The sequence below is a fragment of the Bactrocera latifrons genome, unplaced genomic scaffold, assembly GCF_001853355.1.
Source record: "Bactrocera latifrons isolate USDA-ARS-PBARC rearing strain unplaced genomic scaffold, ASM185335v1 scaffold_101, whole genome shotgun sequence".
Classification (NCBI taxonomy): Eukaryota; Metazoa; Arthropoda; class Insecta; order Diptera; family Tephritidae; genus Bactrocera; species Bactrocera latifrons.
The window spans coordinates 504,884-516,911 of record NW_017534420.1 but is presented as its reverse complement, the minus strand read 5'-3'; the positions used below and the strand labels follow the sequence as shown (position 1 = coordinate 516,911).

The 12,028-nt window shown below is 35.5% G+C and overlaps 1 protein-coding gene across 1 annotated transcript in view; it reads right to left on the bottom strand.

Annotated features, from left to right (window-relative positions):
• The window catches only part of LOC108967887 (protein dachsous), a 245,508-nt gene that overhangs the window by 156,984 nt on the left and 76,496 nt on the right, over positions 1 to 12,028 (bottom strand). The gene's annotated exons all lie outside the window — the stretch shown is intronic.

The following is a 12,028-nucleotide window of genomic DNA, read 5'->3' as shown; positions in this document are numbered from 1 at the left end:
ATTGCGTGGTTGCCTAAAATTTTGCCGTTGATCGGCATAAATTATCGCGTTTGGTGGGCTTTCGTTTGCCGAAGACGCAGAATGAAACTTCCCCAACAAGTAGCATTCAATTGGCGTGAGTGTCTTGAACTCTACCCCGCTTCTGTGCATAAGACTTATAGTAGTTCGAGCTTTTAATTTGCCATTTATTCGAATTTAAATACTTGATATGTCCACGGTAGTGATTAGTTTGACTCTTTTAATAGCAAATAGACATTTGTCTCTGTCGTCACATTTCGGAAAAGCAACAAAATTGCCAAATGTTGCTGAAATTGCGTGGGTCTTTGAAATTATAAAAGATTTTTCATTTTCAAACTTTTGCTTTGTACTTAAAAAAAAGTATAAATTAAATTTTTTGTGTAGTTTCGGATTTTCGCTACTTCTGCGGCTACTGTTTGCAAAGATGTGTAAAAAGCCAGCGTGCACTAACAAAATGCTTAAGCAACGAACTCGCTTTGTCAACACTTTGCGCAGATTTTGAGTGGGAAATTTGATGTTTATTACAGCGATGTAGATTAAGTATATTGTGATTGTTTTTTTACTTATTTAATTTAGTGGCTTTAGGAAGTGCTTAGAAATTAAAAAATTGTTACATTTCAACGGAAGTTGCAGCAATCCAAGTTTTCGCAATGCCAGATATAAAATTTAATCAGCGAAAGTGGGAGACTGAACTGACGCAGTGTGTCAATGAATTTCTCCGGAAGGCGCTTGCTTTGTAATTGGGTTAATTAGGCTTAAACGGCAAGTAAAAATTAATAGAAACCCAACATGTAATAATTTATGAAAGTACTTAATGTTTAGTTATAATTATTTTATTACGAAAACTCAAAACCTTGCATCAGAAATCGATTTATACGCCGTTAATACCTTAATATTTATGGTAATTTAAACACACTCTTTTGTATTATTTGATAAAATTTTCTTAAACGAAAATCTCCTTAACTTTGTTTCAAGGTCACCAAATTGACAGAAATTGCGTACTCTTGCCTTTCTCTGAAATAAATAGTCACGCACTAATTTGCATGAGAACAGCAAATGTTCCAAAAAATATGAGCCCTAGAATATTCTCATAAGCTCGTCGAACAACTCTGTAATATGCCAGCGTTATGAGTGAGGTCCACTTAAATTGTCTATGTCAATTTCTAATCTTTATTGCCAATCGTTCGTTCAAAGTTAGAACAGTTATTTGCATGCTAATGAGCAACTTTTGCCTAAATAAAAGGCTAAGAATAAAAAATATACTAAAGTCTTTTAAGGCTAACAATTCAATTTGAGTCAACAGATAGATGGGTTTCTGATTTCACTGGAAATAGTTTGCTGTTGTTACGAATGTCTTTTTGCGTCCTATTGAAACAATTTCTTCTGATTCTGACTTTTAGTTATTTGGGAGTTAATATTTTGTAATTTTCAGACGGGTGAACTTAATTTTCGCGCAATAAAATTCATAAGCATTGCATGCTCCTAAATAAGTATTTTAGGCTGCTGTTAATTTCAGAGGCAATACGGCTGTCTCCCAAAAGCGATATTTGGCAACAACCAAGGCCTCCACTGAAGGAAATCAGTAAGTCGCTCCCACTGAAGAATAATCTAAAAGCAGATAGATAGAGCGACAAGCATAGTAGTCAAATATAAGTCAGAGCTGTTTGTCAGAAATTATTAAAAAAATATATATATTTTTTTTTCATAGCCATTATAACTAGTTCACATAAAATAAATTAACGAACAATTTGTTTTGCTTATTGTATAATACAAAATAATTGCAGAGAGCTGGCTACTGTATAAGGTGATACTTTGAGCGACAAAAGCCCTTGTACAACAGTGCTTGGGCTTGATCAGCCTCAAAGTTATATCCCATAAGTCCAAACTTGTTTGAACACCTGATTGTAAACAACAATTTTGTTATACATATATGGATATAGCAGAGTTTCAATCCGATAGCGAATACATATTTCTGAATTTAAATTCTAATTCTTCTGTTTTCTTTTTCATCATCATCTAATTTTTGTGCCCAGGGTCACCGTTGAAGTACAGAGACAAATATCTAGTATTGTTGTATGTGACATCAATATATAGTTTTGTTTCGTTTAATTTTATTTGCTATTTAGCAGTCCGTTCTTGCAAGTTTTTTTGCGTTTTCCGGTAAACAAAACCGCAGTATTATCTGCAAATGTTGCTGTAATACAATTGTCATCGTGTGTAGATCGGATACGAGTAGGTAACACACTACCCTGAGGATCCTGAGGAATACAAGATTTTATCTGCTTTAAATCAGAGCACATATCTCCATGTTTAATTCGAAAAAAATTGTCCGAAATGTATGCTTTTATAATATGTATTATAATATTATTTTAGTAAAAGCCTCTTAATTTTGTTTAGGAGGATGCCATGGTAAGCTTTATCAAAGGCTATACAAACAACGAGGAAAACGGCCGAGCAAACATTTTTCAATCACTCGAGTTATTCCATACACTTGGTCAATAGTGGAGTGTTTTTTTCGAAAGTTTTTTTATTTCTGCACACATCTCATCCTTAGTTATTAAGGAAATTTCAGTGTTATTCACGCAAGTATGGGGTTCCATTTCTGCTGCATTAAATGTGTCATATTGTTTAAAGACACCTTCAATGTATTCGTTTGCTTCCGAAATGGACCATGTCTCTTCTGCTTTTTTGATTGAATGATGTTGAGTTATACTTCTAAAGTGAATAATCATTCTTATGGTCGTTAGATAAACAACTAGTTGGTACAGAGTACTATAGTTTTGTTCACCTAACGGTTGTTATCTAAAGATAATCGAGATAGATATAGGGTTATGTATATATGAGTGATCAGGATGACGAGAAAAGTTGAAATCCGGGTAACAGTCTGTCTGTTTGTCCGTCCGTCCGTGCAAGCTGTAACTTGAGTAAAAATTCAGTTATCTCAATGAAAGTTGGTACAAGGGTTTCTTAGTACAAAACATATTTCGAGTTCGTAGAATAAATGTCTTAAAGAAGAGCACCTTTTAACCAAAAATTCTCTAATTCCAATCAAAACTATTCCAAGACTCTGGGTACCAAATATTTAGACGCCATTACCTATAGTTGACTTTCGATCAAAACTGTCGGTCAATGTGTGATATATATAATTAAAATTAAGGCACAATCCTTATCGTATAATGGTATGTTATTATGTCAAAAATGGGTCGAATTTGATGAATACTTCCCTTAGCCCCCATATACCTAATATGCAAATTTTCGGACTTAAGGATATGCAAATTATTGCATTTATCGGGCAGTTTGTGAGTTGATTCAATGAAAGTAAGATTATATTACAAAGAGGGTAATGTTGGGGCCAAAACTGATGCGCTGTGCATATAATAAAAGCTTTCGCAACCAGTCAAATACATTGTAACTTCCTAATGCCAAGTAAGCCACGAGTAACGGATATGCTTATTTTATTAAAATTATGCGCAATTCTCTGTTTCCTTGCTCACTTTAGTTATCCAAATTTCGAAACTATTATTGACTTTGGACAAATTTTCGTCATCGTAAGCAGTTAAAACGTCTGGAACATAAAGAGAGTCAGTAGGTTAAATTCCAAATAGCTGAAGACGAGCTTCAAAAATTTAAATCTCACTTAAAAATTGGTTTTCTTGGAATACATAGCAAGTTGTTTCGAACCCTTATCTTCGCAATATTTTCCAGAATCCCTAAATTGTATTTTATTTTCAGTTTCAAAATTTATCTTCATGAAGCCAAGAAAGTTTTTACCCTGTTTTTCTTCATATTTGTACAAAATAACTGATTAAAAATAGCGTCATAGACACTAGTGTGAAACCGTATCGAGTGTTCTCCTTCTCAGAAGTAAAACCTCGAATATGTGCCTATAAAATCGATATTTTTAAAAGCATGCAATTATTTAACAACAAAGCTGTCAACAAATTGAAAAACTAATTAATAATTAAGCACTGAAGTTTACTGCCAAAAGTTTTAGAATTGCTGACTTGTTGCTTTTGCTTTACATTTACGCCTTAAAATTTTTAAATATGGCAATAAACATACATAAATTCAGCAATCCAGTTTTCTAATGCAAATATATAATTTAAAACAACTCAAGCCATTTTTATGTATCATCTGCGATTGCTTTTTAAATTTGTAGTTCTACTTGCCTATAAAACTGAATTTACATTTATATGTCAACGCCAACGAACGAGCCAAATAATAAGAGCATTTATTTTGTCCGTACAAACATAGGCGAGATGCGAACCGTTCATTAGTATTGTTGTAGAGGAAAGCTTTTAACAGCAACATCGTGGCATAGAGAGTTCAACATAATAGAGTTCCTCAAGATTTTATTGCTTTTTAATGGCATACGAAATTAAGATAAGCAACCATTGATACATAAAATTTTGCACTCAGCTCATTAGCATACAATTTCAAAAAAGTACAAAAACAATAAACACGATTTTGCGAACCTTGTACTTTGACGAATTAAATATGCCACATTAGCTGGGTGTAGTTGAGTGAAACGATGTTAGGAGCAGGAAAGGCCTTGGCGAGGCTTTTGATCGCAATGAAGTATGTTAATACTCAACAATAATAAAAATTTCGAAATTTTTCTGTATTTACTGAATTCCTTTTGACCTAACTAGTTACTAGTATATGATGCATCAGCCAAGTGTTTTTTGTTGTTGTGAAATGTTGTTGTATTACTAAAAGTGTGTCAAATTCAACATTGCATTAGAACCCATTAAATATATTGTTGGCTTTTCGGAATTATGAATTTTACAACTTCACGGTTGAGTGGGTTCTGGATATGCAAAGTACATTTTTCTATTTGAGATGTTGCAAAATCTGCTAAATGATTTTAGCGAGTCTGCTTACCAACCAGACAAGTAATTGCTTACAAATATTTATGTATTTACCCTTTTTTTTTTACTTGACACAGTTATTCTTTCACCATGTGCAGAAACATTTAAAGAGAAGATATGATATTAGAAATTCTTTAGACACATTTTATGAATTTTGCGACCACAATTTTGTTACAAGTGACGTTTTTTATGCTTTGTCTGTACTTTGCTATGAAGTTCACTTGTTGCGTAAAATTTATAAACATCTGAATTCACAGCCACAACACACCCAAAAATATACAAGAACTCATGGTACTTAAAGATTGCCTGTCTTATATTTATTTTGCTTATGGATATGTGTTACTTTCTATGCTCTTCAAAATATTTATACCCTGAACAAGGTATATTAAGTTCGCCAGGAAGTTTGTAACACCCAGAAGGAAGGGTCGGGGACCCTATAAAGTCTATATATATAAATGACCAATATGCTGAGCCGTGTCGGTTTAGCCCTCTCCGTTTGTCTGTATATATACGAACTAGTCCCTAAGTTTTTAAGATATCGTTTTGAAATTTTACAAACGTTTTTTCTCTTCAATAAGCTGCTTATTTTTCGGAACTGCCGATATCGGACCACTATAGCATATAGCTGCCATACAAACCGAACCATCGGAATCAAGGGCTTGTATGGGAAAATGTCGCCTTTGACGTGGTATCTTCACGGAATTTGGCATGGATTACTGCTTAAGGTAACAATATAATATCCGAAAAAATTGTTCAGATCGGTCTACAATAGTATATAGCTTTCATACAAACTGAACATATAGTTACTAACAGAAATGCACCTGTGAAGGGTATTTAGCTTCGGTGCAACCGTTTTCATCTGATAATACAATCAAAATTACAATGACCGTTCAAATGCCTGACACAATCCTGAAATCTATCAGGATGGCCGGGACTATGCGTGGCTATGAGATTGAGCAGAATGTAAAAGAAGATATGAGCACAAGAAGCTATGAGCACTCAAGAGGCTTAACATGTGGAATACTGTATTACTTGAGATTTGGCGCCCTTCAATTTCGTGTTTTGTGTTCCGGTTTTGGTCCGATTCCGGTTTGATCAACACAACACACCCTTATAAATTGTGATTTTTCCAACTGTGAGCTCATCTTGAATTTTTTGTGAAGGATTTTTCTTAATTATTTTTTGTTTCTTGACTGAATATAAGCGATACCATAAAACCGCTGACCGCAATAATAAACTTTGTAAATACTTTCTTGTTATTATAACAGTTCACATAGTTTTATTATCCCTTGTTATGTATTTATAGTTATTTGTAGTGGCCATATTATATTACAAGGTCTAGTTAATGCAATCTTCTTTTTCATGACCTTGAACTTCATTGCTAGTGTAAACACGTAGGAAGAAGTCTTACTAGTTCTCTCTTTGCTGGTATTGCTTATATTCATTTGCATTCTAATTCTTCATTTGTACAATTTTCAATTGATTTCTGCGTTTACATTTAACTATTATACTTTACAGCAAGGAATTCATCCGATCTACATTTACATTTCGATATCTATTGGCAGCGATCTAGTGCGAGCGTGTACAACTTCCTCTACTATTTTATCACCATTCATGTCCTATATATGAGTAACGCACTCATGCTGTACTCTTCGTAGTTCTAGTTTTATTCGTCGGGTCATCCCTATATATACCTATACCTTAGTGGAAAGCTCATTTTACGCGCTAACACGTGTTTGATTGATTGTCGTTTCCTTTAAGTCGTTCGTAAGTTATAGCCTCGCAAAGATGGAGCAAAATAAAGAGAAGATATGGCATATTTTACAGTACTACTACGATAAAGGCAAAAATGCATCTCAAGCCGCCAATAAAATTTGTGCAGTTTATGGACCCGATACAGTTTCCATTTCCACCGCAAAACGATGGTTTCAACGTTTTCATTCTGGTGTAGAGGTGGTCGAAGATGCGCCACGCTCCAGAAGGCCTGTCGTTGAAAATTGCGATAAAATCGCTGAATTGGTCGAAAGAGGCCGGCATAGTAGCAGCCGTAGCCTCGGTCAAAAGCTAGGCATGAGACATCAAAAAAAATGTATGAACAATTGAAAATTAATAAAAATACCGCAAGAATTTTTTGACAACCAATATTTATTGCAGATTACCTTCCCCATTTTTATCAACTATATTTACATTATGTTTAATAGAATAAAAGCCATTAAAGATGATTATCTCTGGGAAGTTGGATGTGCTTTCACTGTTTCTTTATTAAACACCACTTTAACAGTACGAGAGTAATTTCAGTTAAATTGGAATTTGTAAATAGCTATATAATATAAATTATAAAAATTTGAAGTTATTTGGATGCTGTTTGTGTATGTCAAACTTAACTGCCACTAAGTCAAACAACCGCTCGAAATAGTGAAAATATTACTGCAATTTATTGGTTCGAAGATGTTCTAAAGAATTAGGACTGTCTCAAAGCACAAAGTGCCAGATTTTGAGAAAGGATTTGGGGTCGCATTTGTATAATAGAACTAAATCCATTGAACCACCGTAAACATCGCGAGTTTGCTGATTTTGCCTTGGAACGACTTGAAAGTGATAAAGATTTTTTTAAGAAAGTAATCTTCTCCGATTAAGCTCAAAACTGAATAACCATTACATTCACCTAAATTAACAGCGTGACGTGATTTTTCGTCAATGGTGATTTTTCGCCAATGGTGACACCGTTTCTGACACCGTGAGAGCGGTATATTAGGTCTACAACTTTGCTTCCGCTGTTTTTTTTTTTTTTTTTTTTTTTTTTTTTTTTTTTTTTTTTTTTTTTTTTTTTTTTTTTTTTTTTTGTAAATTTGAGGCTTTATTGTGTAAACACCGTCCAAAGGTGTTTTCCTTTATTTCCTCAAAAAGCAGTGAGTAATTACCACACGAAATGGAAACGGCGGGAGCAAAGTTAATAGATCGATGAGAAACAATTTTTTAAGGCCGCAATTGGAAGAAGAGTATCTTGGCAATATCTGGTTCCAACCAGACGGGGCTACGTGCCACAAAAACCCAATTATTAGGAGAAAAATTTTGAGATGTTTAGCAATAAACTCTCTTCAAGCTTTAGAAGATGTCACTCGAAATTTGGGTTCATCGAATTCTTTTGAATGTTGATGTTATATTCACAACCTAATAATATCTATTATACTTCACATTAAATACAAAATATTTGAATTTCATTTCTTAAAAATTTTCTGTTTTTTTTTTTTTTTTTTTTTTGAAGGAATCATATCACTTTTAGTGGAAAACCCTGTAAATATTAACATATGAATATAAAAATACAAATAAATTGTGTCAAAGCGAATACACACGAAGCGCAATTAAAACACATGAAATTCTGTAGACAACTCAACAATGCAATGCTATGCAGCTCCTCATCCTCCCAGAGGAGTAATCCACCACCAAATATGGCTGCGTAAATGCGTGAAGAAAAATCCGAAAAATTGTTGCGTTTAATTCTTATTAATAACGCATAAGAACTATATTTTTGAATAACTCCATAAAAGCGACAAGTGCGCTGCGCACTTGAAATGCGCCACACCGTGAAATATGCACGTGACCACGCAGATACACAGTTACCTGTGTATGCAGGTGACTGCTAGACAAGCGCAATGCTGCGTCTGGGCTTAAGACGTTTTTGTTGCCGACCCGTATGTGGGTAATTGAAGTCGAAGAATTGCAATTAATTAAAAAATTTACACGCAGTGAGCTTGTGCCTGCCCAAGTGGGCATATTGGTGTAATTCTGCATGTGCATGCCAATGATGAAGGCGCTGAGTTGAAGGCGCATGCGCGAATATGCTCACTAAGAAATATGTGTGTTTGAATGTGAGAGCAAAGGATGAGTGAGTGTAGTGGAATGAGATTAAGCGCACGGTGCAGGAATGCTTGCAACACATATACACACACATACACACACATATATATAGTATATATATAGTATATGTATTAAAGACCTACCTATATGCAGGCTGTGGACTAGCAAGTTTGCAGGCTGCAGCTTCGGCGCGCGCTGGCCAAGCGATGTGCGCTCGGACGTGCGGATTCTTGTGGCGCTGCGGATGTGTTGGCGCTTCTCGGCAAATCAGCTTAATTAGAAACGAAAATGCATTTTCAACTACAAAACAAAAACACAAGCAGTTCATGGAGGAGAGTACAAAGCAACAACAAAAACAATTTGCTTGAAGTTAAGGAGCAGCAGCAACAGCACGGCAAAGTTGCGCAGAAATAGGAAGACAAGCTGATGCCGTTGCAAATACGTGCATTGTTGTTGTTGTTATTGTTGTCAATTTATTTTATTTGATTTCATTTTAACTGCTGCCGCTGATTGCTTCGTTGCTGTTGTTGCTATTGCTGCTGCTGCTGCTGGTGATGATGATGTTCCAATAATGCCGCCTGCCTGTAAAGAGATCGCCGTGCCAACACCGCTGCATGTGTGTGCATGTATGTTTGTCTGCGGTGCAGTCACTTCAAAAGTCACTCTTGTTATTAGTGGTGTTGTTGCTGTTGCTGTTACTGCTTGAGTGCGTTCGGCAGACGCAAACTGCTTAACGAGATCGCAACAATATGCATTCAACGTAATGAGTTGGCAATAACAACAAGAAAAACGAAAAAACACGTAACATATTAAAATAAAATAGCCAACCACAGCGCTTACATTGAGCGACAGACGTACGAATAGACTTGAATGCGCAACGCATGCGTACATGTCAATACAAATCCATGGCAGCGTACGTCAATGACAACCACCCGTTGTGGTTGAGCGTTGCAAGCGGAGTGTCGTGTGAATTCGATTGCTTTACTTCTACTATGTTCGGAGCTTCAATTTTGCATATACATATCTACATAAATCAATATATATGCACGAAGTTTTTTATTTTAAGCTTCTAACATGCAAATTACTTAACTATTTTGTATGTAAAAAATATAAGCAAAAATATGACCATGAAATATGTTTTTATCCTGTAACAAAGATATTCAATTCAAAACTCTTATGAAATGCAGAACATAACTTTTGAAACTTATATTCGCTGCTTTCTCCACCCTTCAAGAACTGTTCCGTAGCAGACAAGCTATTTTTTGGCGAGATATTTGAAACCAAGTTCTCCGCAGTACTAATAAGTAAGTAACGAAGACTGTTGGTGATCTTACCGCCGGCATTTACTAACATACTTTTTAAGGATCCTAGAAAATAACGCGCAATAGAAGAACTGAAGTGTTGTCTAATGTCACAAAACTTTAAAAGCTTTAACCAATATTTTCAAAATCTAGGTTTTTGAAATTATTAACAGATATCTCCTTCTCTACTAATTTATAAAGGATTTAATCGGTTTCAGTAATAAGTGACGAAAGCGGTTAATCGTTTACCTTATCGTATCGTTCAATCTTACTGTCCCTTTTCAAACCTACTAACTCGATGCATATTTATATCAGAATTAGGGGGGATCAGTGCATGAATATTTAAATTATTTAGTTAAATTTTGTCAGCTACTTCAAATGTGTTTCGTAGTTCCCAAAACAGCATCCAAATATTCCATAAAATTCGCTAATTCTAGTGATCATGCAGTTAATATTAAGTCACTTTAAAAAGGACCTTTGTTGGTAAAATCTATCAAGCCAAATAGTGTTCGGTAAAGGTAAGGATATGTAAAAAAAAGTCTTTTCAGCACAAAATTTTACATAGTTAAAACCCTGAACAAAACTGCTTGTCCTTCAGCAAGATTTTTGAGAAAATTGCAACTGGTTTGTTCATTCTTTCGTAAATAATCATAATGAATATTATATTTACCATTTTTTTAATATTTGTATATATATCGGTTGCACGATTATATCCATTGCTTAGCGAATACTTTTAAATATTTAATTTTTTTAAGCAGTCGCTTGTGTTGCTAAAATTGAGTGCGTCGTATGTCGCCTGTCACTTTTGCACTTTTGTCGAATTACTATGCAATGTAACATTTTGTACCACCAACACGCTACAACAAGCAACAAGCGATACGATAACAATAGCAACAACAACAACAAGAACACAAACAACAACGACTTCGTAATGACAAATACAGCAGTGACATTATCAATTACAAAAACAATTTCAGCTGAGCAAGCAAACAACCACTGCAACAGAATGAAGATAGCAAATGGAATAAATAAAAAGCAGCAAGTACCTTAACAACAGCAATGCATTCCGACAGAAAATCACAAAGACAAAGTGTTAATGAATTATTTCGAGGACACGTCGCAATGTCTGCGCAAATAGAACGGCGGAAAGGGAAGAAGAGCGAAGTGCATAAATACATTTCGACTGCGTGGCAGCAACATTGCGACATCGTCTACGCAGCTGCAGCCGCCAGAAAGCCACAGACGGAGCTGCTGACAGTTGAGGCCCTTGAATGGTTGTCGTTGTAGGAATTTTGCAGGGCGCTTAGTGGAGTCCGACGTTGGCTGAACCACAAACGAAAAGAAATGAATTTCATTAAATTGCCGCAAACATAAGCGGCAGGCAGCAATTAAAAATAAAAGAAGCCCAGCGAATTAAAGTCCTAAACAAGCCACAAACAAAGAATAAAAGAAATGAGGTAACAGGGGTCTGAGTATTGGCAGCAACGTTACAATAAGACCGCCCGACCGAGGAAACGGATCGCTGAGTTTTTCGGACGCTGTAACCTCCAATCGAATCAATTGACGTAGCCACTAACAATGCAGTGAGCGTTCCGAAAGTCCAGCGCAACCTTTGTAGCAATTGTGGCAAGGTTATTTTTAGGTCGCATTTATGGTCTCCTACATGTTGTTGATACTGCAGCCACAAAGTTGAACGTCACCAACTAATGTAACAACAATGCCAGTCAATACACTAGCAATAACGAGGCCGACAAAAACAACAAGACGTTGTTGCGATGTTCAGCTGAATTTTTATGAGCTTTGAATGAACGAACGAAACCGAAAGTAAAGACAATAAATACCCTACATTACGTCCAGTGCAATACTCGGGAGAGTTCGTGCGGCGAAGCGGTAGTAAAAGCAACAGGAGCAATGACAGTGAGATATCAGCAAAATGCGGGTGAGTACAACTCGTGGCTTGCTCAGTGAATTTAGCGCATC